We start from the raw sequence: 27,814 nt of genomic DNA, 5'->3' as shown, positions 1-27,814 counted from the left end.
CATCCATAGTTCTGAAGCACCTCTCTGTTGCTTCATAATGTTGGAGAGATCACTGAAAATAGGTCAAGAATCACCTTTGCCATTTCTTTTAGTACCCTGGAATGTATTTTGTCTGGTTCTGGTGATTTGAAATTATCAAAGTTAACTAGATGCCTTCTTACTATTTCTCTACCTATCTTGATCTCACCATTAACCACAAATATTTCACTTTCATAATTAAAAAAAAAATAAACCTCTGAGGTTCCTCTACTCATAATTTGCTTTCATTTTTTTCTTGTGTCTCATTCTTATTAAACCTAGTGTTAATTCTTAAATTGACTTCCAATCCTTCTATCCCATAGTGTTCTGTGCAGCTATCACCCTTGCTCTGGCTTCATTTTCCTCTCTTCCCAATCTTAATCCCATAGTTAACCGGTTCAACTATATCTTGACTTTACACTTAAATTCCTTATCTCTTTTTCCTACCTTTACTCATACCTTGTTAAACTGTAGTCCTGGATTATTCCTACCATCCATTTTCTCCACACTTTCTCATAAGCTACTGAACAGTACTAGAGGAAGTCTCACAGCAGTACTGACCATAACCATTACAAATGTATGTTATCTAATCTCAATTAGACTTTCAGCGAAGCAAAGCAATCCTTTCACTCTTCCCTGATTCTCTCCACACCTTGGGAATTGTTCTAAACCATTGCTTTCCTTTTACTTAATCTCACCATATCATTCTTCTCTAACCCTTCAGCAGAAGAATTCCCCATCCATATTCTTTACTGAGACAAAGGGGTCCTTCCTGCAAATAATCTCTTCTCTCCTAGCATGCATCTCAAAATCCTTCAATATTACCCTCCCATTCTCTCTTCCTTTGCTCTTTACTCTTGATCTTAGGAGGCATTTGGCAAAATTGACCACTCTCTTCTCAGTTTTCAGTTGACTTATCTTTCTTGATTCTTCTCGGTGCCCCCCACCCCCATTTGTTTTCTAGTGCTTTCTTGAAGCTGCTAATTTTCATGCCAAAACATTTTCCATCATATTTGACCAATGTATCTATGAATATCTATTCCACAATACTCTTTGCTTTCAAGAATAGGACTCTGGGTCCCAGGGTTAAAGAACAGAAAGGAAGTAATCCAAAGACTCTAGCTCTAAGTATGAAAAACTGTGACATTGTTCAACAGGTAGAATTGGAGGAGTGACTGTTTTCAATTAGACTCTTCTGGTTTATATGAGAAACAAATTTTGTTTCTTAAGAGAAGGAACAAAAGCTATACTTGTGGAAGGAGAGCTGAATTGTGGTGAGTAACCTGGAGGCAAAACCTTAGTGCTGCATAATCAGAAGGAAGATCTATGGTGTTGAGCCTCTGACCCTGGCAACAAATGGGGACCAACCCAGCGCAGTATTATAGATCATAGGAATGATGTTCCTCTTCAGTTGGTTAGAAGACTGGAATTGAGGAAAGGACTTGACTCTATAATCTAGGACATGTCCTTTCTGTGTCCCTCATTGCATAAATAAAATTGATGCTTTGTGAACTTGAGTGTTGATAAGGGGAGCTGATGGTCACTCCTGGGGGTGGGGGTGTCTCTATATACTGACATTCCAACTATGTCCCTGGCAGTAGAAAAAATGAGCCACATATTGACCTTCTAAGGATTTGTCTAAGTGGAGAAACGAGCAAGACAGTAGAGATCTCTTACAGTAACCTGAGACCTTCAAGATAGGAGGGAGTATTTGACAAAGATTACAGGTTAGAAGTGTGAAAAAAAAAAAGATTCAGGACTAAAGGGAACTTGTTTAAAATAAAATGGGATTGCAGAGGGTTCTGTGAAAGGGGGGAAGCAAAAAGATAGGGACAGCAGTGGGGATGTGGATGCACTTAATGAGAATATGGGAGAAGTTTTGTTTTGCTCCTTCAGTAGATGGGTCTGAATCTACATGAGAGGATCACAAAGTAGGAGTTTGCTAGACATAGGGCACAGAAATATTAAATATAAAGAAACCTAGCTTGTAGACTCAATCAGCCACAAAGTCCTAATTGAAGTGCTGATGTGAAAGAGATGTCCGTTAATGGCATCATTGAAGTGGAATCTTTCTCATTTGATTAGAAGGTCAATGATAATGGTGACTGGAAAAGTCTTCTGATGCAGAAAGCCTCTACAATTTCTATTTCTGAAGTTTCCCTTTCCAGAGAGAGCCCAAGCCAATGTCTAGTCAGGATTATTGCATGCTCATAAATAAAATTTTCATTTTGGCTCTACGATAGTCAAATGTTATTGTCTTGTCTTTATCCCTGGGGAACAATCAGGGTTGTCATCCATGCATATCTTATGCAGACAATTCTAAAAAGTCTAGATCCTCTCCAAATCACAGAATATCCCTTGTCTCCAAATACCCTGCAGCTGTGTCCTCTAGGATATCATAGAGCTGTCCATAGTACTCTCAGCCAGGAAATTAAAACACAAACACACACACAACCCTCAATAATTGTCACCGTAGCTGCTTTAGTTTCAGATCAGAAGTTTCAGTGGATTGGTTAGTAATGTTAGAAGTGAAACGGATATGTTCTAAGTCAGAGCAATTTTTTTTCACTTCATAAATTTTAGCAAGCACTTACTATGTGTCAGGCATTGTACTAATAACTAGGGATACAAAACAAAAAGAAAAAAAGAAATGGTTCCTGTCATTAAGGAACTTAATTTTTTAATTTTTCAAAATTCTGAACTTAAAAGCAATCTAAATGAGCATTTCCACATACAGATTAGAGAAGAAAAATGGAATTACACGTGCAACTGAGTTTCTATTAAGGACTAAATTTTTTCCTTCTAAATTTTTTCTTTCCGTTAAAAATGCTTCAATGACCCTCTTATTTCTTTTCTTCTTTTGAAATAACTATCACTAATTCCATTCTCCTCCCCAAACCTCACCAATGGGGGAAAAAAGAAAAGAAAAATGCAATCCTTGTAGTCAAATAAAATAAAGGTATATATTTACTGCGTCTGTAAATATATGTCTCATTGTGCACCTTGAGTCCATCACCTGCCTGTTAGGAGGTAGGTAGCATGTTTCCTCATCACTCCTCTGGAGATTGACTCTTGCACTAATTGAGTCAAGTCAACTAGTATTTATTAATCAGAGTTTTAAGTTTTTAAAAGTTTTTTTTAGCAATATTGTTGCTACTTTGTAAACTGCTATCCTGGTTCTGGCCACACCACTCTGCATCAGTTCATATGCCTAGTAAGGTTTCTCCAAAACCAATTCTTTCATTGTTTCTTATGTTGCAAGATCATAGTAAAAATGAATGATTTGTATTTGATATTTTTCTTCTCCAGTCAAGAGATCAGAATGCTGTTGAGAGTAGGAGTCAGAGAAGATTATATTTGTTTGCAATTCAAAAGTAAAAGAAAAATTTTTTTCTAATTTTTAAAAATTAAATTTTATTTTTTAATGAACAGATCTATTTTCTCTATTCATCCCACTCTATGAAAAGAAAAGTAAAATAAAGTCTTTATAACAATCTTTTATTCCTTTCCTCACTATAAGAGCAGTAAAAAATGGGAATAATTGATTTTAGCAGTAGTTCTGAAGAAGTATTTAGTGGTATGGTAACAGGAAAGGTACTGGTGGACGGCAGATGGAGGAGAATAGTGTTACTTCACCTGAGAAGATCACACAGTAAAGTTATTGTACTTGTGGGGGAGAGGTGAGTAAAGACTGAAATGTATATGTACCCATCATGTCTTAGGTCTCTTCCCCTCATATCACCACTGTAGCAGATGGAAGGTATTCAATGTGGGTTCACAACCTGGCTACTCTTTTACTAACATATAGTGGACACAGTAGGGCATTTGAAGAAACAAATAATGATTAAGTTGTTATATTCAATTAGTCTCTAGAGACGAAAAGAACTTCAGAAACTATCTAGTTCAACCCCCACATTTTATGGAGGAGGAAACTGAGGCTTAGGAATATATGTTTGAATAGTATTAGTTGAGCTGGCTTGAAGTTTCCTATTATTACAGCAGAGTACTGAAGTGGGAGAAGAGAATGGGAGGTATAGGCAATCACCAAGGCCTTTAAGTAGTGCTAAGAGTTCCATTGTCTTGAAAATGTGATGTTCCATCTTGGTTTGTTTGATTTTGTGTCATTAATTCCTCCTAAAATTATATATGCATATGTTAAGTACTTATATGGGCATATAATTCATGCATTGCTTATTGTATACGTACATTTATATTAAATTATATTAAAATGAGTTAAAATTATTATTTTCTTAGAATAATTCTGGGAATTTCATAAATGTCCTCTGAGATGACTGTGGACAAGCTGGAGTGTTGCAGATTTGAGGGCTGAAAATCATTGTTCTAATGAGCAATGACATGCCCAAAAGATGGAAAAGGATGGAAGAGACACAGGTCCAAAGGTAATCTATATCCTATTAGAATTATTCATTTCTGAATAATCAAGAGCTGATTCTACTTTTAAGAATGTCCCAGAGGAGACACTTTTATTAAATGGGATCAAAGTTATTCTTTGAATTAAAAAGTTAAAAGAGCTGTTATGCAAGAATGCCTTCTCTTTATATAGCACTGCACAAAGTGCTCCCACAACATTGTCTTATTCTTTTCCCTTTTCTTTTTTAAAATTCATTTTTGAACTTAAAGACCAGAAAAGAACATTTCCATGTATACAGCACAACACAAAAAGTGGATTCAATATAAATTAGTATTTCAGATAGCTATTGATTGTCGTTTCTTCCCCTCTTCTGTCACCAAATTGTCCTCACCCAACAAGGCCAGGCAAATTTCTCATTATGAGCAGTCCAGCTAAATACCTCAGTCCATTCCCCAGTGAAATATATATTTCACAGTTTACTTTTTTTTAAACCATGTAATATATACTATATATCATTTTCAAAGCTACCTTGCTTTTTGGTGCTTCCTTCTAAATTTTCATTTATTCTCTGTTGTGCCCCCTTTATTTTTTTTCTCCCTCCCTCCCCACCTTGTCCTAGAGAAGGCTGCCATGAGATCCAAATATGTGTTTATATGTATATGTAAAACCACACTTTATATACTTCTACTTATCAGTTCTTTCTTTGGAGGTATATAGAATTTTCCTTCATAAATCCTTTATAGTTGATTTGAATATTTATAATACTCAAAATCACTTAATCATTCAAAGCTGCTCTTAGAACAGTATTGTTGTTACTGGGTACAACGTTCCCTTGGTTCTTCTCATTTCACTCTTCATTATATCATGTAAATCTTTCCATGTTTTTCTAAAATCAACCAGTTTTATCCAGCCATTCTGGAGAGCAATTTGGAACTATGCCCAAAGGGCTACAAAAATATGCATACCCTGTGACCCAGCAATATCGCTACTAGGACTGTATTCCCAAGAAATCATAAAAATGGGAAAGGCTCCCACATGTACAAAAATATTTATAGCAGCCCTCTTTGTAGTTGCCAAAAACTGGAAATCAAGGAGATGCCCATCCATTGGGGAATGGCTGAATAAATTATGGTATATAAATGTAATGGAATACTGTTGTGCTATAAGAAAAGATGAACAGGAAGACTTCAGAAAAGCCTGGAAAGACTTATATGAACTGATGCTGACTGAAAGGAGCAGAACCAGGAGAACTTTGTGCACAGCAACGACCGGAGCGTGTGAGAATTTTTTCTGGTAGATTTGAACTTCATTGTAATGCAAGGACTTAAAAAAATTCCCGATGGTCTTTTAAGGCAAAATGACTTCCACATCCAGAGAAAGAACTATGGAATTCAATCACAGAATGTAGCAGATCATTTTTTTTATGTGTGTATTATGTTTTAGTTTGTTATATGATTTCTCCCATTCATTTTAATTCTTCTGTACAGCATGACTATAGTGAAAATATGTTTAATAAAATGTATTTGTAGAACCTATATAAAATTGTATGTCGTCTCAGGGTGGGGGGGAGGGGAAATCTAAGTTATATGGTAGTGATTGTAGAACACTGAAAATAAATAAAATTAATTTAAAATAATCAAATCAAATCAACCAGCTCATCATTTCTTATAGCACAATAATATTCTATCACAATTATATACCACAACTTGTTTAGCCATTCCCCAATGGACAGTCATCCACTCAATTTCCAGTTCTTTCCCACCACAAAGCACATGTTATCTTATTTGATCTCTGTCCTATGAGGGCAACAGGAAAGGCATAATCCTGTCCCTTTTTTCCAGTGAAAGAACTGATAACTAGAGAAGTTGTGTGACTTGTTTCCAGTTAAGCCAGGGTTTCTGGTCCCAAGTTCAAAGCCAATTGACTCCCAAGTTTGGTGCTCTTTGAAGTGTATTCTGCTGCCTCATATATCTTGCAGAAAGGAAACCTCCTGCATATTGAGCTATTGCTCTGAGGGGGAAACAAGGGCAGCTTAAAACTTTTACTTAATATCATAAAAGTAAGGTAATTTTGATTGGTGTCCGGTGATTATATTTTGAATATAATCCACATGCAAACATTGCTAGAGTCCTACTTCATCAACCTTAGAGGGCCACTTCCACTTAATTTGTAGCATAGCTGCTGGGGAATGGGCTGAGGAATGTAGGTGGACTGCTCCTAATGAGAAATTTGCCTGACCTTGTTGAGTGGGGACGATTTGGTGACAGAAGATGGGAGGAAAAGACAATTTATAGCTATATGAGATACTCATTCCACTAAGACTACCAAACTGCTCACTTCAGAATGAACACATTTGTAGTTTTACTCCTCCAAGAAGACAATGCTTTGAAAGAGGCCGGTAAGACAAAAAGCTAAGTCAAATGACTTGACATGTGATGCAGATTCCATTTACTGCAGTAGTCATTTATTAAGTGCTAGGCCCTCTCCTGTGCTAGGCTTGAGGGATACAGACAAAAACTGGAGTTTACATTCTGCAGGGAGGGGAACTTCTTATACTTATCTTATACAGATAAGTTAATAGAAAGTAACGGGGAGAGGTGGGAATACTGTCACCTGTAGGAATCAGCTCTCCTATAGGAGGCACTTCTTAAGCTGAGCTTTGAAAGGAGCTAGGAATTTCAAGTGAGCAGTGATGCTCACGAGAGCATCCCAAATATAGGCGGGCATTCTGTGGGGAGGTAGAGCGGGGAAGGTGAGAAATAGAATGTTGTGTATGGGGACAGCAGGGCACACTGTATATTCAAATCACTTAGAATCAAATAAGCTATTCCCATCTTTTACCCTCACACTTTCCCACCTTTTTTTTTTTTTTTTTTTACCATCTGGCATAGCAAATTATTAAGGAGGTTTTCATGCTTACTATGTGAAAGAACCAGTAATGTTTAACTTGGAGAAGAGAAGACTTGAGACAAGACTACCATGGGCCAGTTTGGCTCAGTGTGTTTGGGGGAGTTTGGAAAGTTAGTCTAGAGTCAGAATATGGAGGGCTTTAAATGTCAAATTGAGTTGTTGGCTTTTTAATCTCAGCGGCATCCATTGTGGAATAACAATAACAGGCCTAGGGCTACAGATTCCTGTACTGGGATACTTTTCAGAAAGAACAGGTGTTTATCCTAAGGCCAGTTTTATGTGATGGGAAATGTCACTATTGTTAATCTAAGTCACTTAGAATCAATTAAACTATTCCCATCTCCATTCCGCTTTTATAGCCTGGGGATGGTATGTTGTTGAGGCAGTTTTCATGTTTTCTACTGTCGGGATTAAGGGTATTTAAATAGGAAAGAAGGCAGTATGAGACATTATCAGCATCTTTTAGTAACTAAGAAGCTGTTCTGTACAAGTGAGATCAGGTTTGTTTGGATCAATGACAAGGGGTAGAACAAAGAGAAAGGAATTAATTTATTTTAAAAGCATTTATTAAGTGCATAGGTTCATATTCAGGAAAAGCCCTAAAATACAGTAATAAGTGAAAAGCCACGAAAACTTAAACTCTGTGAGAGGTGGAAGCCCAGATATGGTGACCTATTTACAATTATATTTTAGGCACTGAGTCAAAATATAAGATACTATGATCTATGAAATCCAATTATGACCTACATGTGACCAGTACATAATTCACACACAAACTTATGTTTGGGCACAACACTGGCTTAACTCCCAAGCTCATTACTAAGCAGAAAGCAAAAAAAAAAATCCACCAATCATTAATGATGTACTCTCTAGCTCCTCCTGCCTTTCTCTGTTTTCTATAATTACCATGGGGATTTTGGGGTTCTTCAGAGGGGATTCACAAAACAGACTGCTGCCCCAAATGGAAGATTACCCCTGTTGGTAAGTATTCATGATGATTGATTAAACTACTACCTGTAATCAGTCTAGAACTCTGTGGCCTCTTCCTTTCAAATTAAAAAACACTCCATGGCTGTGGGGGAGGTATAGGGTTCCCCAGCCAAAAGCACTGGGCTAAGCGTTAGGGATTTACATGGAAAACCAAAACAGTCCCTGCTCTCTCAGTGAACTCACATTCTATAAGGGAGAAACAATATACTTGGGAGGCTTCAGCTATAAATTAGGCTAATAAATCAATAGCTAAATAAATCCGCTATAAAAGGCCCCGTGTTACTTGGGATTTCACCTCTTCTTTTGGTGTCGTTTCCATGGATAAGGACATATAATTTTCTGTTGTGAACCATTTGATGGTGGCAAGGACTTTGAAGGGAGAACCTTCCTATTTCTCCAGTATTTGGGGCAGCACCTGCAGAGGAAATTGTCAAAATGGATTTGCCCTGAGTTTGCTCCTTTCAATGATGGTTTTAGGGGCTGGGTTGGAAATGAAGACAGTGGTCTGGGGGCAGGTGGGGTAGGGAACCACTCTTCCTAGGACTATTGGGCTCAAGTGCCAAACTGTCTCAAGTGAGTTCCGCAGGGACATAATGTTTGAGCAATAGGTAGACTTTCGTATAGGCAGATTTAATTTTGATGTCAGGTAAATTTCCTTTCTTAACAATTAGAGTTTCCTCAGTTTCAAGTAAATGGACTCTCCTTCATTGGAAAATCTTCAAGTGGAAACTAGATGATTATTTACCAGATATATCTTGGAGGGGATTCTTGTTTAGGTATAGATATTTCAGCTCTGAGGTTCAGTGATTCCAAAGAAAAATTCACTTTTGCTGAGTAGATGACAGAACCTCAACAGTAACCCTAGTGGGCCCAGAAGTCAGTTATTCTGTGTAAGTGTAGTGTCAATCCCTTGCCTGGCATTGTCCAAATTGTTACAAAGCCCTCAGTCTTCCCTATGGCTAATAAAATAAGAAGCATTTATTAAGCACCTACTGTGTGCTAAACGCTGGGGATACAAAAAAAGACAAAAGCAATCCCTCCCTTTAAGGAACTCACATTCTAAAAGGGGAGACAACAGATAAATAAGTGAGTAAAAATTTACTATAAACATGATGGGGTTCTTGGGTGCATGTGCTTGAGCCCCAAACTAAAATCACATTTCTCTCCAAAGATCACATTTCTCCCTAGCCTCAAAACACTATCGCAGGCAGTTTCTCCGCAGCCCAAGGATACAACCTGTCCCAGCAACAACAGTTATCTCACTCCTGATACAGCAGCCATCTGCACCTACAGAATTTATTAGTCTGAGTCAGCTGTGTACTAGTTAAACTGTCTGTGTACTGGGCCATAATGACATTTACTACTCACTGATCGATCATATGCATCCTAGACTTAGACGTACGTATACTTCCTTACGTTAATCTTACCTAACAAGACATTGTATAAAAATAATAATTGTATAATACAACCCGGTATTCCTTAGTCAGTCCTGACCATTAGTTGACTTAATGACTTTCAGGACTAAAACCACACCTTCATGTAGCCCCCCCTCCGTGGGCCATTTCCCCATGAACTCTGGATAAATTATCTGTGCAGTAGATACCAAAAGTGCATGTTCCTTTAAGAACTAACCACTCCTTAACCACTCCCTAATCCCACCCTGAATCACCTAGTTAGCTTATTTGGCACATGTTTTACTATAGAATATTCTATATAAACTTTACCTGTACCCCATTCAAGTTGTCCACTGAAAAGCATAATAAATCTTTACCACCTTGACCTCCACAATGCTTGAGTCCATGAATTCTTCTCCAGATGGCTCATGCAGGGAGCTCCAGCCTTGGGGTTCCTCTACCCCTATCTCTCCAGCCCTCATCAAACAGAGTAGATGGAAGATAATCTCAAAGAGGAAGACATTGCGGTAGGGGGAGATTTGGAAAGGTCTCTTGCAGAAGATAGGAGTTGGGTTTAGTCTTGAGGGAAGCCAGTTTGTCCTTTGTTGTCTAAGAGGACCATGACATCAAGATGATGACATGACTAGCAGCTGACTTTGATTTGAGTGAGGGAAGGCTGTGCAAGGTCACCAGCCTCACTTTCTCCTCCATAGCCATCTGGGTCCAGGGGTCCTGATATTCATCAGGATGACTGGACATGGTCCAGGATGCAAAGGGAGACCCTGGCCATTTTAGGCTAAGGTCTTATCAGATTCTCCCTTTGAGTGAGATACTCCCATTCAATGAATAGGCCCCTTTAAGTAGTTACTAAAGGGATGGTCCATTTAATAAAAAAAAAAAAAAATCAAACTGGGAGGGGAAAGACCCTCAGGTGAAAGAGAAACAGTTACTATTTGGTATTTACATTCACTCTGTGCTATAAGGGCAGGGACCTGTTGTCCAATCCATGAGGTCCAGAGTGAATTGGGCTTAAGGCTTGGTTTTTGAGCAAGAAATCTAGCCAGTAAACCCAAACAAAAAAAAGACAGCTTTTGTCCATGGAAGTGTACCTTCCCCTGGGAAGAGCACCCAGGAGATGGAGAGAGAGAGAGAGGAAGAAAGGCAGAGAGAGACGAGGAGGGGTAACCTAAGAGACAAAGAGGAGGGGGTAGAGCATTCTAGGTGTGACAGCAGTTAATGCAAAGGCAGCTAAGGGAGGTGGACTGTCATGTTTAGAATCAGCAAGTAGATCTTTTACATCTCAGTGACTTTTTACACTGGTTGGGATGGTGAACTGGTTGGGTACACTAGAATGACAAAGAATAGACATGTGGGTTTCAATGTCTTGAATAAATTTGCTCAAACCATCTCCAAGTTAAATAAGGCATTTATTGGGGTGATGCACCCAGCAGATTCTGTTCCTTATGGGAGGCCAGAACATTTAGTGGGCTCTGCTCCCTATGGGAGACAGAACACTTAGCCAGGTTAGGTGTCTGGTCTATATTCAGTTTGACAGGATAGGGGGAAGGGGGAGCTGGAAAAGGGGTGGGGCAGAAATCACAGCTCTGGAATGCCTGGAATATCAGGTAATCCAGAGTGTCTTTGTAAATGCATACAGATAAGCAAGGGGAACAGGAAAGGGATACAGATAAGTCTGATGTGGGGGCAGTCTTCTTGATCACTTTTCTGGCAGTCCACATCTATAGTAGCAAGCACCCCAGCATACACAGGAGGGTCTGCTACATAGGTTCCTAGATCTGCTTTTCCAAAAGGAAAGCAACTTTGGAGGAGTCAACAATCACTTTAATTGAACACATATACCAATAGGGAAAATACAAACAGAACCTACAGACAGGGTTTCCAACTGTCTGACCATCATTACCAGAGAGAGAAGCACCAACATCTGGGTTTTCAAAGTCAGGGTGCTTCTTAAAATGGCTGTCCAGAGTCTCATCTGGCACAAGAACCTTCTTCCAAAAACTAAGCCCAAAGCAAAACCTCACCTCAGAGTATATATATTTTCACAGTTGGAGGGCATGACCCTTGTGACCCAGTGCCTCACCGCAATCAGAAAAAGGTGTGGGCCCCCATACAAAACAAGCTGCCTCCAATAGTCCCACCTGAGGCTATCAATGAGCAAGGAAGATTTTTAACTTCCATTATAACATCCTACATTTCACCTCATATCTCATATCCTGTATCTTGTTTGTTCCATTTGCCATAAACTTTCCTATTTGCCTCATCAGATAGACATAGGGGTATGGGTGGGCTCAGGCCAATGATAATTTGAGAAATAAAGTTATTTTGGCCCTAGGAGTCTCTCATACCACCCAGCAAATGGTACTATAGATGAGGAACCAGGAGAGCATCATCAGATGTCCTCCAGGCCTGGTAATCTTCAAGATTAGAAGCTGAACTGACACGGGGATCTCCAATCCTGTAGGAGACTAGAGAGATAACCTGAATTGACTGTTTCTGGGGATGACACTAGAGACAGCAGCTGTTGTTTGGCCTTCATTTTCAAAGCGTAACAATAGTATCACAGGGTGATGTCTTGTCTCACATGTGAATTGGATTTAATTGAGGCAGAGTGGGGCAAAATCATCAGCCTCACTTTCTCTTCCAGGTCATCAAAGTCCAGAGGCAAGACCAAAGTCAAGAAGACTAGTGATAGCCCAGGATGCAGTGGATGTCCTTGGTATCTTTGATGTATGACCAAGCTCTAAGCACTCCACTGCACCTGCTTTAGCCACTTTCATGGCTGTGGGAACAAATTGTTTTCATCCACCCATTCTGTGGAGGGAAAGTCTTAACACGCTTGGGGTAGATATCCCCCTAATTCACTGATGGCCTATTGGTTACCTTCAACCTGCTTTAGCCCATCTGCCCAAATGGTTTTACCAGGGTGTGTCTACTATTCATGCTACATCTTCTTGGAGCCACAGGTGAGAGTTAAGTGCTAGGTGGACATTAAAGCTGTACAAGCAGACCTGAAAAGGGTCAGCAAGTCTTAACCAGAGGTGCTAGTTGCAGCTATAGTTTATATCATGGCATTTATTGTTCTACTCAAAGGTTGCCTTCTTGCTCCAGGGGGTGGCTAAAGGCTTCTATTCCTCTGAAAACAATAACAATAATGAAAACAAAGCAAAACAAAGAAAAAACCCTTGAGGTATGTTTGACAAAGATTGAGTAAGCCCTTCTATCCCATCAGGATTCCACAAAGATTCAATTCTCTGCCCCCTTCACTTTATTATAAGAGATTATTTTTAATATTATTGATGGATTTTGTTTTGACATTACATGAATTATGAAAAATACCCCTCTATCTTCCCTATCCTCTTAACAAAGATTTCAAAAGAAAAATAAAGTTTTGCCAAACCAGTTAGCGCAACACCACATTCTGTTGAGGTCAGGGAACGTAATCTTGAAGGGGGTGCTTGGGATTCCAAAATATCAACATGTCGGGTCCTGCCCAAATGAATTTGACCCAAGCCTTCTTTCAGCCAAAGTTTATTAAAGATTTGCCATATTGGTTTTTAACTCTAAAGAAGCCTCACCATTTGTGATGCTAATTAATAATAATATTATGAATTAATTAATACTATATAATTAATATATTAACAAGTGGGCCAGATAGAATCTGAGCACCTTCATGGAGATAAGGAGGATTTTATATACAGAAAGACTGTGGGAGGATTCTGAAGGTAGTCTAGTAGTCTGGGGTGATAGGAGGAAGGGTTGGAGGGGTTTTGAGGAGGAGTCTAAGGGACCTTGAAGGGACTGGGGTGACTAGAGGTCAGAACCAAGAGAGTAGGATTCTGATGTGATCAAGGGTGGAAAACTGCTGGAGGCAATCAGAAAGCAATACACAATGGAGAGTTGGTGTGGGAAGCAGCCAGAGGCAATCTGGAGGCAACAGACAATGGAGGATCAGGCTAGGTTAGGGGTAACATATTTTGGTTGTTGTTATGGTTGTTGCTCTCTTCCTTCAGTGTTCAAAGAGGATCAAAATGACATCACCATGACAAAGTGAAGTTTCATTGTGTCAGACTGTGGTTGATCAGACCAGTACAAGCTTGGAATACTCTACCACAGATTGGACACAGATAGTCCATATGAATTTTTTGGGGGGACACTCCAAATTTGTGCGTCCTATGTTTACTTTGTGTTGTCTCAATTCTGCTTTGCTCGTAGAGCACAGCACCCTTTCTGATGTGGGCATCCCATGCTGAGCTGTCCTCTGCCTGGGTCTCCCATGTTGCAGAGTCAAATCCAAAGTTTTTGAGGGAGACCTTGAGTGTCCTTGTATCGTTTTTTTTGACCACCATGTGATTGCCTGCCTCATGTGAATTCTCCATAAAATAGTCTTTTTGGCAAGCATATATTTTGCATTCAAACAATGTGGCCAGCCCATCAGAGTTGTGCTGTCTGAGGCACAGGTTGAATGCTTGGCAGTTCAGCTCAAGCAAGGACTTCAGTGTCTAGTACCTTATCCTGCCAAGTGATCCTCAGAATCTTCCTAAGACAGTTCAAATGAAAGAAATTCAGTTTCCTAGCATGGTGCTGGTACAATCCATGTTTCACAGGCATACAACAATGAGGTCAGCACAACAGTTCTGTAGACCTTCAGTTTTCTTAGGAGACTCCCAAACACTGAGTTAGTTCTGGCAATGTGTGTATCAACCTCATTGGCAATGTGTACATCTCTGGAAAGTACACAACCAAGGTAAGTGAACTTATCCACAGCATTCAAAGCTTCTCCATTTGTGGTAACCAATGGTTCCATGTATGTATGTGTGGTGGTGGCTGATGGAGCACCTGTGCTTTCTTGGTGTTAATTATTAGGTCAAAATTAGCACAGGCAGCAGAGAATTGATCCATACTCAGTTTCAGAGCCGCATTGAGTGCACAATCATCTGCAAACAGAAAATCATGCACCAACACTCCCTCCACTTTGGTCTTAGCTTGTAACCTTTTTCAAATTGAAGAAGTTCAATTTGATTCAAGGAGAGTTCAAAGAGGTTCCCAGAGTCTATTCAAAGAGGTTCCCAGGCTTCCATGTGACCCAGGCATTAATTATTTTCCTATTAATGAATAGGAAAGATCTTCCCATTTAAATTACCATCCCCATCATTTCCACACCCCCAGTTCTATACCCTACTAAGGAAGGTACATTGGTTTCTCTGAGACTAAACTTGGTCATTTTCATTATAATCAGTTACTCTTTATTGTTCTCTCTCTTCAAAATATCATAAGCATTTTTCATATTGTTTTCCTGCTTCTTTTTTCACTCTGCATCAGTATGGTTTCTTTGAATGACTCATATATGTCATTTTTTTATATTTATGCACTACAGTTTGGTCATTTCCTAATGAATGGTTACCTATATACTTCACACTTCCTTGTCACCACAAAAAGTGCTGCTGGGAATATTTTGGAATATGTAGGAACTTTCTTTCATTCCAATGCTTTATCCAAAATGGTTAGACCGATTCACAGCTTCCCCAGCAATGTTGCAATATTCGTATCTTCCTGCAGCCCTTCCAGCATAGCCTATTTCTAGCTCTTGCCAGATTCTTGGGTGAAACAAATCTTTGAGTTGCTTTAATTTTAATTTCTGTTATTACTAATAATTTGGAGCAATTTTTTGCACGGTTAATAATATTTTAAAATTCTTTTTTTTTTGAGAACTACATGTTCATATTCTTTGCCTATCTATTGGGGAATTGTTCTTGGTCTTATATTGATTGGAAAGCTTCTTATATTTCTCCATTGTAAATAATGCTGATGGGGGATGGGATCTGGACCCCTCAAAAAAAAAGACCCAGTAGCACCAACTCGCAATTGTAGTGCAGTTCTGAATCATGAAATACAATAGACTCTCCACATGGAAGACAGAACCAAAACATCTATTCAGATACCAGAAAGCTAAATCCATCATAGTAACAAAAATCTATACACAATAACAACTCAAAGGACAATACCATCTGCAAGCCTTTCCCCTGCTAGACTTCCCACAAACCAGCTCCGTTAAACAAATCACAAGCAGATTATTTCACTCACACCAGCCATCTGCGTGCTTGCCCACAGTTCTTACAGCTCCCTGATCAAATATCCTCTCAGTTCTGCTCTAGCTCCGCCTCTTCCTGTTCTATTTAGACTTATGTCACTCAGCCTATTAATGAATAGGAATAGGAAAGATCTTCCCATTTAAATGATCATTCCAGACCCTGAGTTCTTGAACTTTCCCATACATTTCAGCAGCCCTGAGACATCAGACCCATCTCAGTATAATCCTTTCAACTGTCCTTTCATTGTGTCCCTATCACTTAATTCCTTCCATTCTCTGCATCTGGCCCCACCCCAGGCTATTTGCCATTCTGTGGTCCCATTCAGATTTTCTCATAGTCTTTTTAGGTATCAAAGTATCAGCTACATCCTCATCAAATGTATAGATTCTTAGAATCTCCCTCCCCAACTGGTGTTACAATAAAATCTTGTCTCTTGACTGAAAGAAGGCTTGAGTGGTCAAATTCTTTTGAAGCAAACTCACCCTGTACCTTTGTATTTGGAGGGTCCTAGTACCCCTAGAACACATTATATTTGATTCCCTGACTGGGAAGCCTTCCTGATCTCCTCAAGCCCTTCTCCAGCCAAGACCTGGAAGGTATGTAAGCCTCCCCACCACCCTCCTACATTGGAACTCTGGCCAAGTTCTGAATGTGAAAGGACAAAGGAAAAAAGGAGGATCCTTTCCCCTCAGATCAAAAGGAGGTAGGTTGACTAGTATTTAACCATTTCCCATCTTACATAAGGCAGAAAAGCTTCTATGTAACATGACTCCCACTAGGCAGTCTCCTGAAAATTGGACAAATTCAGCTTTTAAGATCTCAAAAAAGGGAAGCCTTGAAGGTTTCCAGTATAGAGGAGAAGAGAGGAGGCATCATGTCTCGACTCACCTGTCTGGAGAGTTCAATGCCCCACTTTGGATGTAGAAGCAAAGGAAGTTTGAGTAAAAGATTTTAAAAAATACCTTTTTTTCTTAAGATTCTTCGTCCTGTAGTCCCTGTCCACATCAATGCCAACTTTTGCTAGGAGATATATACTTTTTGTAATATTAAAAATGCTATTCCTAATATGTATATAATTTAGTATTTTTAGCATAAGTGAAGTTATACTTTGCCAAAGGCTTTTTTAAAAAAATCTATTGATACAGTAATGAGGAAGGTTTTGGGGGGCTCTTTTTGTTTTTAATATGATTGCTTTCCTAATTTAATTAAATGTTTTTCTAATGTTGCAGTACAAATACAACTGTGTTACAGTTTCATATTTTTGGAATATTACTGTAGTCTCTTTGATTTTATTTGATAGCATTCAAATATAAATCCACATACAATCCCACCCCCACCCCCTTTGTTAGTTCCTTCATTGTTTTTTCAGTTTTATTTCTGGAGACTGGATTGTTTAAGATCTCTATTTCATGTTAATTTGGTCATTCTGAATTTATAAGTAATCATCCATTTCCTTCTAGCATAGTCTTAGTAGGTTCTAATGATCCTTATTTTTATTATTACTTCTTTATTGTAGTTCTACTTTGTTCATCTTTTATTTTAGTCATTTAACTTTTCTAGGTTTTTTTGTTAGATGAACTAAAGGTTTACCTATTTGTTTCTCATTTTCATAGTCTTCTGATTTCCATTTTATTCATTTCTCCTTAGAGATTCTATCTTATTAAATCTTTTAGATCAGTCATTCAAGCATCCTTATTTTGCTACTTGGTATCCTGAAAGGGGTACTGAATTGGACTCTACTTTAGGGCCAATTCTTCTGCTTACTAATGTGTGTAACTTCATGTGGTCACTGCATGAACTAAAAGAACAATTTATACAATGATCATAATAAAGTGAAAGAGAACAGCACTGAAAGACTTCATAACTCTTATGTTAACTGACCAGTCATGACTTCAAAAGGCTGGTGGAGAAGCAAGCATGCTTCCTGCCTTTTACCAAAGAGGTTGGGTTTTTTTTGTCTTTTGTCTCTTGATTCCTGCAGAAATTGGATTTAAGTGAGGCAGAGTTGCACGAAGTCATCGTCCTCACTCTCCTCCAAAGTCATCACAGTCCAGTGGCAGGACAGAATAAAGATGATAGCTCAAGATGCAGTGGATGACCTTGGTGTCTCTGATGTCTAACCAAGTTCTAAGTGCTCCAAAGCACCTGTTTCAGCTGCCTTCATGGTTGTTGGAACAAATTGTTCTCATCCACCTATTCCACTAGAGGAAGTCTTTACATGCTTGGAGCAGATACTCCCCTGACCCACCAATAGGTTTGAGACCCCCTTGGTTACTCTCAACCTGGTTTAGTCCCTTTGCAGAAACGGTTTACTGCGGTGTAGCTGCTGCACATGCTACAGCTTCTTGGAGCCACAGGTGAGAGTTGGGTGGAACAGACGGACACCAAAGGTGGAAAGAGCCCTGAAAAGGGCTCAGCAGCCATCACACCAAAGGTACTGGTCCTCCCTGAACACACTACAGGGATGTGGAATGACACAAGCATTTTTGGATATGTCCAATGTGTTGATTAGTTTTGTCTGACCCTACTTATTTATACTTAAGAAGTATAAATCCAGCCTCACATACTTACTAGTTATATGACCTGTTTAATGTTTATATGACCTTATTTAATCTTGTTTGCCTCAGTATCCTCATCTATAAAATGAAGGAAATAAGAAGGAAATAAATACAAGGAAATAAACTCTCTCTCTCTCTCTCTCTCTCTGGATACAAAAGAAAAGAAAAAAGTATCAATAAAACATTTTAAAACATAAAAATGTCACAGCCTCTATGGGCCTCAATTTTTGCATCAGTAAAATGGAGACAATTATATTTACATGACCTATCTCAGGGTTGTTGGAAGGACAGCACTAAAAAAATTTAAGCATTGTCAATGTGTTTATTATTATAAACACTTCTAGGAAGGATATTAAATATTATTTCTCACTCTTACCTTACCACCTTTGTGTGAATTCACTCAGGAGAATCCCTCCTCCATCAGCAAAACTATAGGCCCATTCAGGAGTGCTGTGCATGTGGGAGGATCTGAAATAGGGAGAAGAAGGGAAAGATGGAAGCTGTCAAAGACGGACTTCCTACATTTTTTTCCCTCAGAGCCTGCTGAGGGAAGAAAAAAGAAATTAAACAAATTCAATGAAATGTTCTGATAGAAACACAAAATTTTAGATTGGATAGAGCATGGGGCTTAAAATCAGGAAGATTCATCTTCCTGAGTTTAAATCTGGTCTTAGATACTTATAAACTCTGTGACCCTGGGCAAGTCACTTAACCCTTTTTCCTCACCTATAAAATGAGCTAGAGAAGGAAATGGCAAATTTCTCCAGTATCTTTGCCAAGAAAATTCCAAACGGGCTCAGGAAGAGTTGGACACAACTGAAATAACTGAACAACTATTTATGCACATAATGCAGAGACTATCTAAGCTTGCCCAAGATTTATGCAAATCATGAAAATACGACCCTGGGCCTTCTGAATATTTTATAATTCCTGAAAGTAGTAACTTGGGAAAACCATAATGGAGACTTTATACTATAATTTGTAAAGGTGGAGACTGTTAAAGGGGCTGCCATTTTCAACGTAGCACTGTTGTAATGTCACACAGTTAACAGTGGCAAATTTTACTTTTTCCTGGACAATATGACAGCAATCTAATCAGGAAAATATTGCAGGTCCTTAATTTAAAAGGAAGGAAAAATAGGATTTGGTGCTTTTAGAAATAAACTTAATAAGAACTTGAATGGATATGTGAATTCCATAAAAACTGGAAAATGGCAAGGGGCATCCACAACCTAAGTGCCTATTTGATTCTATCTCTGTGCAGAAACATGAGTATGGGCAAAGTAAAGACTAAATTTGTTACAGAGTCCAAACAAATTGTTATTATACGGTGTGTATGGGGAGACTACAGTAATGTGTCTAGACACAAACTGTTCTTACATCAGATTTCAGGGAAACCAGATTCAGTTTAATCCTAGAGAATATTGAGTTAGGATGACTACATGGTTTACTGAGATCACTGTGGAGACTGATTTTGCCCATTTACTGGGAATTAAAGTGGGAAGACCAATTGGGATAGAAGAAGGGGGAAGGGAAAGTTGGAGGATAGATTGCCTTGAGGCCTCATAGTTAGGATGCAATTGAAAGTAGGGAGTCAGAGGAAAGGATCAAATCAAAGGCATGGATTAAGAGGAATTGGAGAAGATAAACATCGACAAGGGATGATTGAAACTGAATCTCAGTGAAGGAAAGAAGACTTTTCCAATCTAGTTTTACCCAGTGTGGTAGGTAAGCAGTAAACTAGTCTTAAGGAAAAACTGGATGGGGGTCTTGACATCCTACCTTTGACTAATGGCTTCTGTGGGGTTTTTTTCCATGTACGATTGCAGAGTTACAACTAGCTGTTCTCTCTGTTCACTGAGGAGAGAATAAGAGGAAATGGAAATAACTTGCAGCACATTAGGGTCTTGCTTTGTCATAAATAAGTGTCTGATAAAAAAAAAGGAAGGGGTTTTCTAATCCCTCACTATGCCCTGGTTGGTCTATGGCTGGACTCCACCAAGGTGGAAAGACAACCTAAACAAGGCTTTGCCTTTGAAAACAATTTTGCAGGCTCTGACATTTAGATTTTGACAAATGTGGGTTACTTTGAGCTTAGTGTTTTTGAAACAGATCCTTTTTTTTTTTTTTGTTCTCTCTCTGCCTTTAAAATCGGCTTTTACTAAATGAATATCACAGACCTGAACAGCTGTTTATGACTCTGAGAGCATATGTGCTACCATTCCAAATTAAATGGCTCAAAGGATGGGAATCTGCTGAAGAGGGCAATGGGAAATAATTTCATACTAATTAGACTGCCTCCTGTTAAAAATCTTGAATGACTTCTTTGCTTTCCCTATTAACAGTTGCTGGTTGCACTGCATCGTGGCAAAGATTCTTTCAGGCCCTGCTGTTAAGACATCCTCTCTCATTCTTAGAAGTGAGAGGATGAGGGTTGATATCCATATCTTAAAGTGAGCTGATTATTTGAAAAAAATTCCAAGCCCATTTTAAGTTAAAAAGATATAAAAATGATTTCTTAATGACACAAGGACATTGAAATGTGTTGTGTCATATTTGCCAACTGTTTTTTATTTTTGCTGTTTATTAGAGTGATGCTTTTATTTTTGCTATTTCCTCTTAGAAATAATAGTAAAATAACAAAAATAAAAATAATAACAAAAATTACTCCAGGCAGCTGATATCAGGAAATCATTTGAAGCATCCAAAATTGTGACTGCGTTGAATTCCAAAATGTTAGTGTATTTTGGATTAGATTCAAAAATATAATGCTGCCACATGATGCCATTTCATTACTTTTATGCAAAATATCTCCATATTTGCATCAATTAATCCCAACTCTTTAGCTTTCATACTGTGCCTTGTGCAAAATGTGGTTTGTCGTTGCTTTCTTAAAAACAGCACATTTGCAAAACATATTTTTAAAAGAAAATAAGCAAATACATTGGCCTTATTGACAAGACCAAGGTAGGCTTTCCAGTAAGAATATATACCTTATTATATTATCTGTAGCTTATATAATCAACTGAAGATTTCTTAATCAGTCATTTTATTACAAATAGCTGGCACATATAGAAGAAGAAAGTTCTCGTTTAGCTACTCTCTTATAGTATTTTGGGGGGCATTTTTCTTTCCATATCACTTCAAAAACATATGGACTGAACCTACAAAAGGATCCTGAAACACTTTACAAATGGACAAAATAAAATCCTATTGCCTTGTCAGAAGGGATTACTCACCACTATGAATGGACAGACAGGAGTCCTAGAAACTGCTCATTTCCTGGCAAATTTTGTGACCAGCAGCAAACGACATTTTGAGCCTGCGTCCTTCAGTGTCTCAGCTAAGCAACAATCCAATTATTTCAGTTAGACACCCTTGGAAGCGGCTTTAACTTGCTCAGATCACATTTACCTCCGTGAAACAGTAATTTTCTGCATGAGATTACCGTAGCCTTGAAAATAGCAAATTCCCTTCTTGCCCAGGGCTAGTATACTATGCCAGTTGAGAGTCCATTCATTATTCTAGGGTGTCTCCTTGTAGAAAGAGGACCAGTAAATGTGTGGCTAGTTCGTGCTGATGGCACAAAATTTTATCATTTTTGTTTATTTCTTTTCTTGGAGCAGGAGAGAGGTTAGATTATGCGTCAGAGATCAATGGTGATGTCTATATGTTTCTCGCATAGACTTCCTTATACCGGAAAATTAAATCTCTTTTTCTTAGGGATTGTGATGTCAATTACTTTGACCCTTTTAACTCCTTTTTTTTCAAACTAATGTCTGTAGCTCTTAATCCTTTTACACTTATGGTTAGAGTTGTAGCTAGGGTTGGGCTACTGGGGCTTTGCCCCAGGAGCTGACACAGGGGAAGGGGTTGGGTGGGATGAGGTGACAGTACTTCTTTTCCACAGAAATCCACTGTACGTGTGTGCCTTGAAGTTCTCCATTAGCCTTCATTCCCTTGGGAGTGGGAGAAAGGTAGACCTCAAGAAAGGATGAGGAAGTGGAATTTGGGGCAGGGGTTGTGGGGGGTGTTAGATACTCTCCTTTCTGTAAAACTACCTCTGTAACTGGACTATTTTTCCCCAGACTCACTTCCATCTCCACCTACACTTTCCCAAGTGACTTTTCCTCAGGTGCTGGAATTTCCAATTGTAAGAATGATTTTAATCACCTAGTAAAGCTCTTCTCCCTCCCCCATAAGCTCCGTTCCCTCTTACTTGCAAAGTAAGTGAGACTGCTTCCAATTCAATGCCCTCTGCGGATTGCTTTCCCAGGTTAGCTAAGAGGGAGTAATAATAATTATTATTTGGTATTGATATCTAACATTTATATAATATTTTAAGGTTTAAAGAACTCAATACAAATCATCTTATTTGCATCTCTTTACAGCAGCCCTGGAAAGTAAGTACAACAGGATTTATTATCATCATTTTGTAGATGAAGAAAGAGGCCTAGAGAAGTTAACTTATCTGGCCGTGATAACCCAACAAGTTAGTCTCGGAGGGGTGATTCTAAGGCCAAAGTCTTCTTGATTCCAAGTTCAGCACCCATAATGCAGCAAGTATTAAAGTGTGGTCTGTGGACCCCTGGGGGCTCTTAAGGCCCTTTCACTGGGTCTATAAGGTCAAAACTAGTTTCGTAATAGTAGTATTAGTATTTGTAATAATATTAAGATATCACTTGCCTATTAAAATACTTTTCTCTTTTCCAAGTACATATTTTTGTGAGTGGATTTGTTCACACATTTTCGTCAAAACAACATATCACAAAAGACTGAATACAGGAACAGATATGAGAATCCATTTGTATTGCACTAAACGCAAAAATGTAAAACTGACCCACTCTTCTCATTATTTGGGGGGGGGGGTCACAGTTATTTATCATAAAGATGTATGTACATGTAATGAGTTTATTCTCATTTTAAAGTATTAATAAAGACATATTTTACAATTTTAATTTCTAAAAGAGTAAATGTCAGTGTAACACATATAAAGAAAAATTCGTTGCACTCTTCTACCATTTTGAAAAGTGTAAAGTAGTCCTGAGACCAAAAAGTTTGAGAACTACTGTTCTTTGCCATAACACCTAAGTAAAACAAGTTTTAAAAATTATATGATTCAGGGACTCCAATGAAGTACATGAAAATGACAACAAATTCAGACTAACTGCCATGAAAAATCTTGGTTCTAAGGAAGAGAAAATGTATAAACAGGACCACAGGTTCAGAATGTTTCATTTACTAGCAGACACAACTGCCAGAATTTTGCTTAAGTGTTCTTCTTTGTTGCAAAGGAGAATTCAATGGGAATGGGGAAGTGGGATTTGGAAATGACACGAGTGGCTGTCCATAATGTTCTTTCCATAAATCAGTATGCATTTATGACGTTTCATAGGCTTTTCATAGTACATTAGTGTGGCTCAATTCTACATGACTCAGATTTGTATAAAGGCTAGTTAAAGTATATGTCTTTAACCCTGTGACATAGGCTTGTTAAAATAGGCTTAGAAAAAAGAATAGGGATTTATAGATAGAAACAGCTAGAATGAATGATGAATGATTGAAAAAACAAATAAATGGATGGATGAAAAATTATTCCCTAAGTGTTTATTATACACCAAGCACTGTGAAGACTGCTGGGGATATGACTACAAAAGTGAAGAGGGTCTCTGACGGCAAGGAGTTTTCATTTTAATGGAGAGGGGAGTGAGGTTGAGGGCTTGACTCTGGGCAGCTCTGTCTCACTTTAATCCAATTCATGTGCAAGTCAAGATATAACTATCATACTCTTCCAGAATAAGGACAAATAACAAAAATAATGGGGGAAACCAAACATCAAAGAGACTGGTGGTCATGGAGGGATACTTTGATTTGAAAAGTTGTAGATATGGTGAGTGGACTTGTGGGGAACAGATTGATATATCCTTTCTAGGAGCTATGAAATAGTTGGTTTGCTTATGATTTCAGAGCCAGATGGTCAGGCAGGTCAGAATCAAACTTCCACCAAGCAAGCTTGGCTATTTGTCATGATTCTTGGCCCCTGAACACACAGGAAGTGGCTTTTTTTTTTGGTAGAAGAATTATTAGGGGCAAGGGTGTGTTGGTAAATTTTTAAGAACTAAACTCTCTTTTTCAAAAAGTAAACACACACTTTTAAGTTTGATCTGCATTATTAATACTTTCTTAAGTCTAGACAATCAGCAAACCAAAAAATCAAGCCCTGTTCTGTAGTACTGTCTGTTTCTGAGTATCAATGCTCACACTAAAAAGTTAGCAGTTCTTCTTGTGAGCATCTAAATTCTTTCTCCTCCTTCCTTTTCCTTCTATACAATTTTCACATCATGATCTCATCTGCTCCCAAGGGTTCAATTGTCTCCTCTGTGTAGATGATTCCCAGACCTAGTTATCTAGTTCTGGTTTCTCTAGGTTGCAACACCATTTGATCTTAGAATGAAAGCAACTTCCTAGTATGGATTGTTTCATGCTTTGTACATATATCCCCAGAACTTAGCACAGTATCTGGATCATAGTAGGCACTTTAAAAAAGTTGATTAATTTTTAACATCTCAAACTGTACTTCATAGATATCTCAACAGAATATCCTCCCCCTTCTGAGCTTTTCTATGGCTGCTGAAGGTACCATCCTCACTCTGTTCACTCAGTTAAAACCTTCATGTCATCCTTAAGTCACTATCACTGACCCAACCACTGTTTCTCCCTTCATCACATCTTCTCAGTGAATCCCCCTTTTCTCTGTTCACAGAGTTTGAACCCCAGTTCAGGTCCTCGTCACTTCATGCTTCCTTATCATATTCATACTACCTTCCCTTCCAAACCCTTGCTCCTTCCAAACCTCATTACTGTTGAGTGCACCACCATCCTCCCAGTACCCTGGGATTAAACCTAGGTGTCATCCTCAACTCCTCCCTTTTTCTCACCCCACCTTCCCCCATCTAATCTATTGCCAACCTTTGTAACCTAACTTGAATATTCCTCCTTCCTTCTTCCGATATACCACCACTACCATGATGCAGGCCTTCATCTCCTTTAAGCCAGGATAACTGAAATAGCCTACTGGTACATGGTAATAGCCAAAGTCTCTCCCCACTGTAGTCCATCCTCCATTCAGTCACCAGAGTGATTTTCCTAAAGTGCAAGTCCAACTATGTCACTCTCTCCTTTGTTCCCTGCCCCCCCCACATAATCAATAAACTTCAGTGCTTCCTTATTACCTAGAGGATCAAATATAAAACCCTCTGTTTTGTGTTCAAAGACCATCCTAACCTAGTTCCTCTGCCCACCTTTCTAGTAGTTTTATACCTTACACCTGCCCATGTACTCTTTGATCCAGTGACAGCAGCCTCCTTGCTATTTCTCAAAAAACACACTACATCTCTCAGCTCTGAGCATTTTCTCTGGCTGTCCCCTATGCCTGAAATGCTCTCTCTCCTCATCTCTGGCTTTCTTCAAGTCCCAGATAAAATTCTACTCTCTGGGAAGCCTTCTAAGTATCCTTTCTTCTGTTGATTATTTTCTATTTATTCTATTTTTACATGGTTTGCATGTGGTCTTCCCTATCATGTTGTGAGATCCTTGAAGGGACTAACTTTTGCCTTTCTTTGTGACCCTAACTATTACCACAGTGCCTGGCACATGTTGGGTGCATTAATAAATGTTTACCAACTGATTAGGAGTCCTGACCGTTTTTTGTGTAAATATCTTATTTGTATTTATTATAAGTTCATAGAGAGTAGGGATTCAGTCTCATTTATATAACGCTTTGCATGTAGTACGTACTCAGTATCTGTGAATTAGATACAGTTTGCAAATCATTGAGTCTGGTTGCTCTAGCTAGGTGAAACTTTGGGGAGAGAAAGGAGTTTGGAAAGGAATCATGAATTAGAACTTTTATTCTTTCCTCCTGGCAGCAGAGAAGATGCTAGGTGAATCTCTGAACTCTTGTCAAATAAAAAAGGATAAACAAATGTCTACTTTTCTATTTCCCTGAGATTTGTCTAGTATGTGTTTGTATATTGAACAGTGGGAGAATGATAATACTGCATTGTATGCATCTATTTACCATGAAATCTTTACTATTAAACTCATTCTTTTTCTATTCAAATCATTCTAATAATACACATCAACTTTACCATGTTCTAAGGTTTGGCACAGCAGAAGATCTCTAGCAGGTCTCTTTAGCGTGGTTGCGCCCAACTGTACGTGTCTGCTGTCTGGAAGCCGAAAGAAGCCCCAAAACGTAGCCAGTAAATGAGTAAGAAAGTGTAACGAACAGAATCAAACTTTAATGAGAAGTGATTATTTTAAGTTGTTATGCAGGGGAAAGTTTCTAGCTTTACAATGGTGATCTCACTAGTCCCTAAGAAGAATCAACTGAGGTACAGTTTTCTGTGCAATCCTATTTTCTTTTCTTCTTTGTATATTTGAATGGTCACGCTTGTAGATGTTTACATTCAGGAGGAAAAAGGATATTTACATCATTGCTCCCAAATCCAAGTCTATAGACATAAAATGTTACAATTGGAGATGACTCAGGAATAAAGTCAGAAGAGGATTTTTGGAAATATAATTCATGCTCATTGATATCAACATAATCACAGCAACATTTTTTGTAGTAGCAAAGAACTGGAAACAAAACGCAGCAATTGCAGAATGGATGAATGAACAGTGATATCCTGTAAGAAATGGCAAATATGATAGAGGTTCAGAAAAACAGGGGAAGAATTGAGGGAACTAATCAAATTGTAGTGATTTAGAACCAGAAGAATAATATATACAGACTATAATAATGTAAATTAACACTAAAAGGAGAATGAACTTGCATGATTGTAATGGTCAGTTTTGATCCCAGAGTACAACATACCATGCTGCTCTTAGAAGATAGGTAAGGGACTATGGATGCAGTCATGTGATGACAGAGAAATGGGTTTGCTGTTGGAGGGCAGTGAAGGAGAGGTGATGTATACGGAAATAACCTTGTTCTAAGAAAAAGACATACACACAATTTGTCTTTTAAAAGGAAGAAAATACAATTTTTGTTTCTTTCAGTCCTTCAACTCATTTCACAAATGAAGATCTCCATCCCACTAAGTGGATAAAACTAGGGGTAATGAAAATTGATGACATGATCTTGTCCTCTTAGCCTTCTGCATTCTGTAAGTAAGGAGTGATTTGGGTTCCACAAAACATCTCTCTTTTTATGTATGGTCAAACCCTCTTTACCAATGTTACAGTAATGCCCAGGTGCCCAGGTGCAGTGTCCAGTGTACAGCATGGTACCTGGAGAACATTAGGCATTTGATCAATGTTTATTGACCGATTTAAACATATCAACTTCTAGAATGCCTGATTCATGGCCCACATGATGTCCACTGCCTGGTAACACAGGCAGATTACCTATAGTAGTTCTGGTCTGGGTCTGCAATGGACATTGTTTTTAAATAC

This window comes from Notamacropus eugenii, chromosome 6, assembly GCF_028372415.1.
Source record: "Notamacropus eugenii isolate mMacEug1 chromosome 6, mMacEug1.pri_v2, whole genome shotgun sequence".
Taxonomy (NCBI): domain Eukaryota; kingdom Metazoa; phylum Chordata; class Mammalia; order Diprotodontia; family Macropodidae; genus Notamacropus; species Notamacropus eugenii.
The sequence above is the reverse complement of the archived record's forward strand: the minus strand, read 5'-3'. Positions refer to the sequence as shown.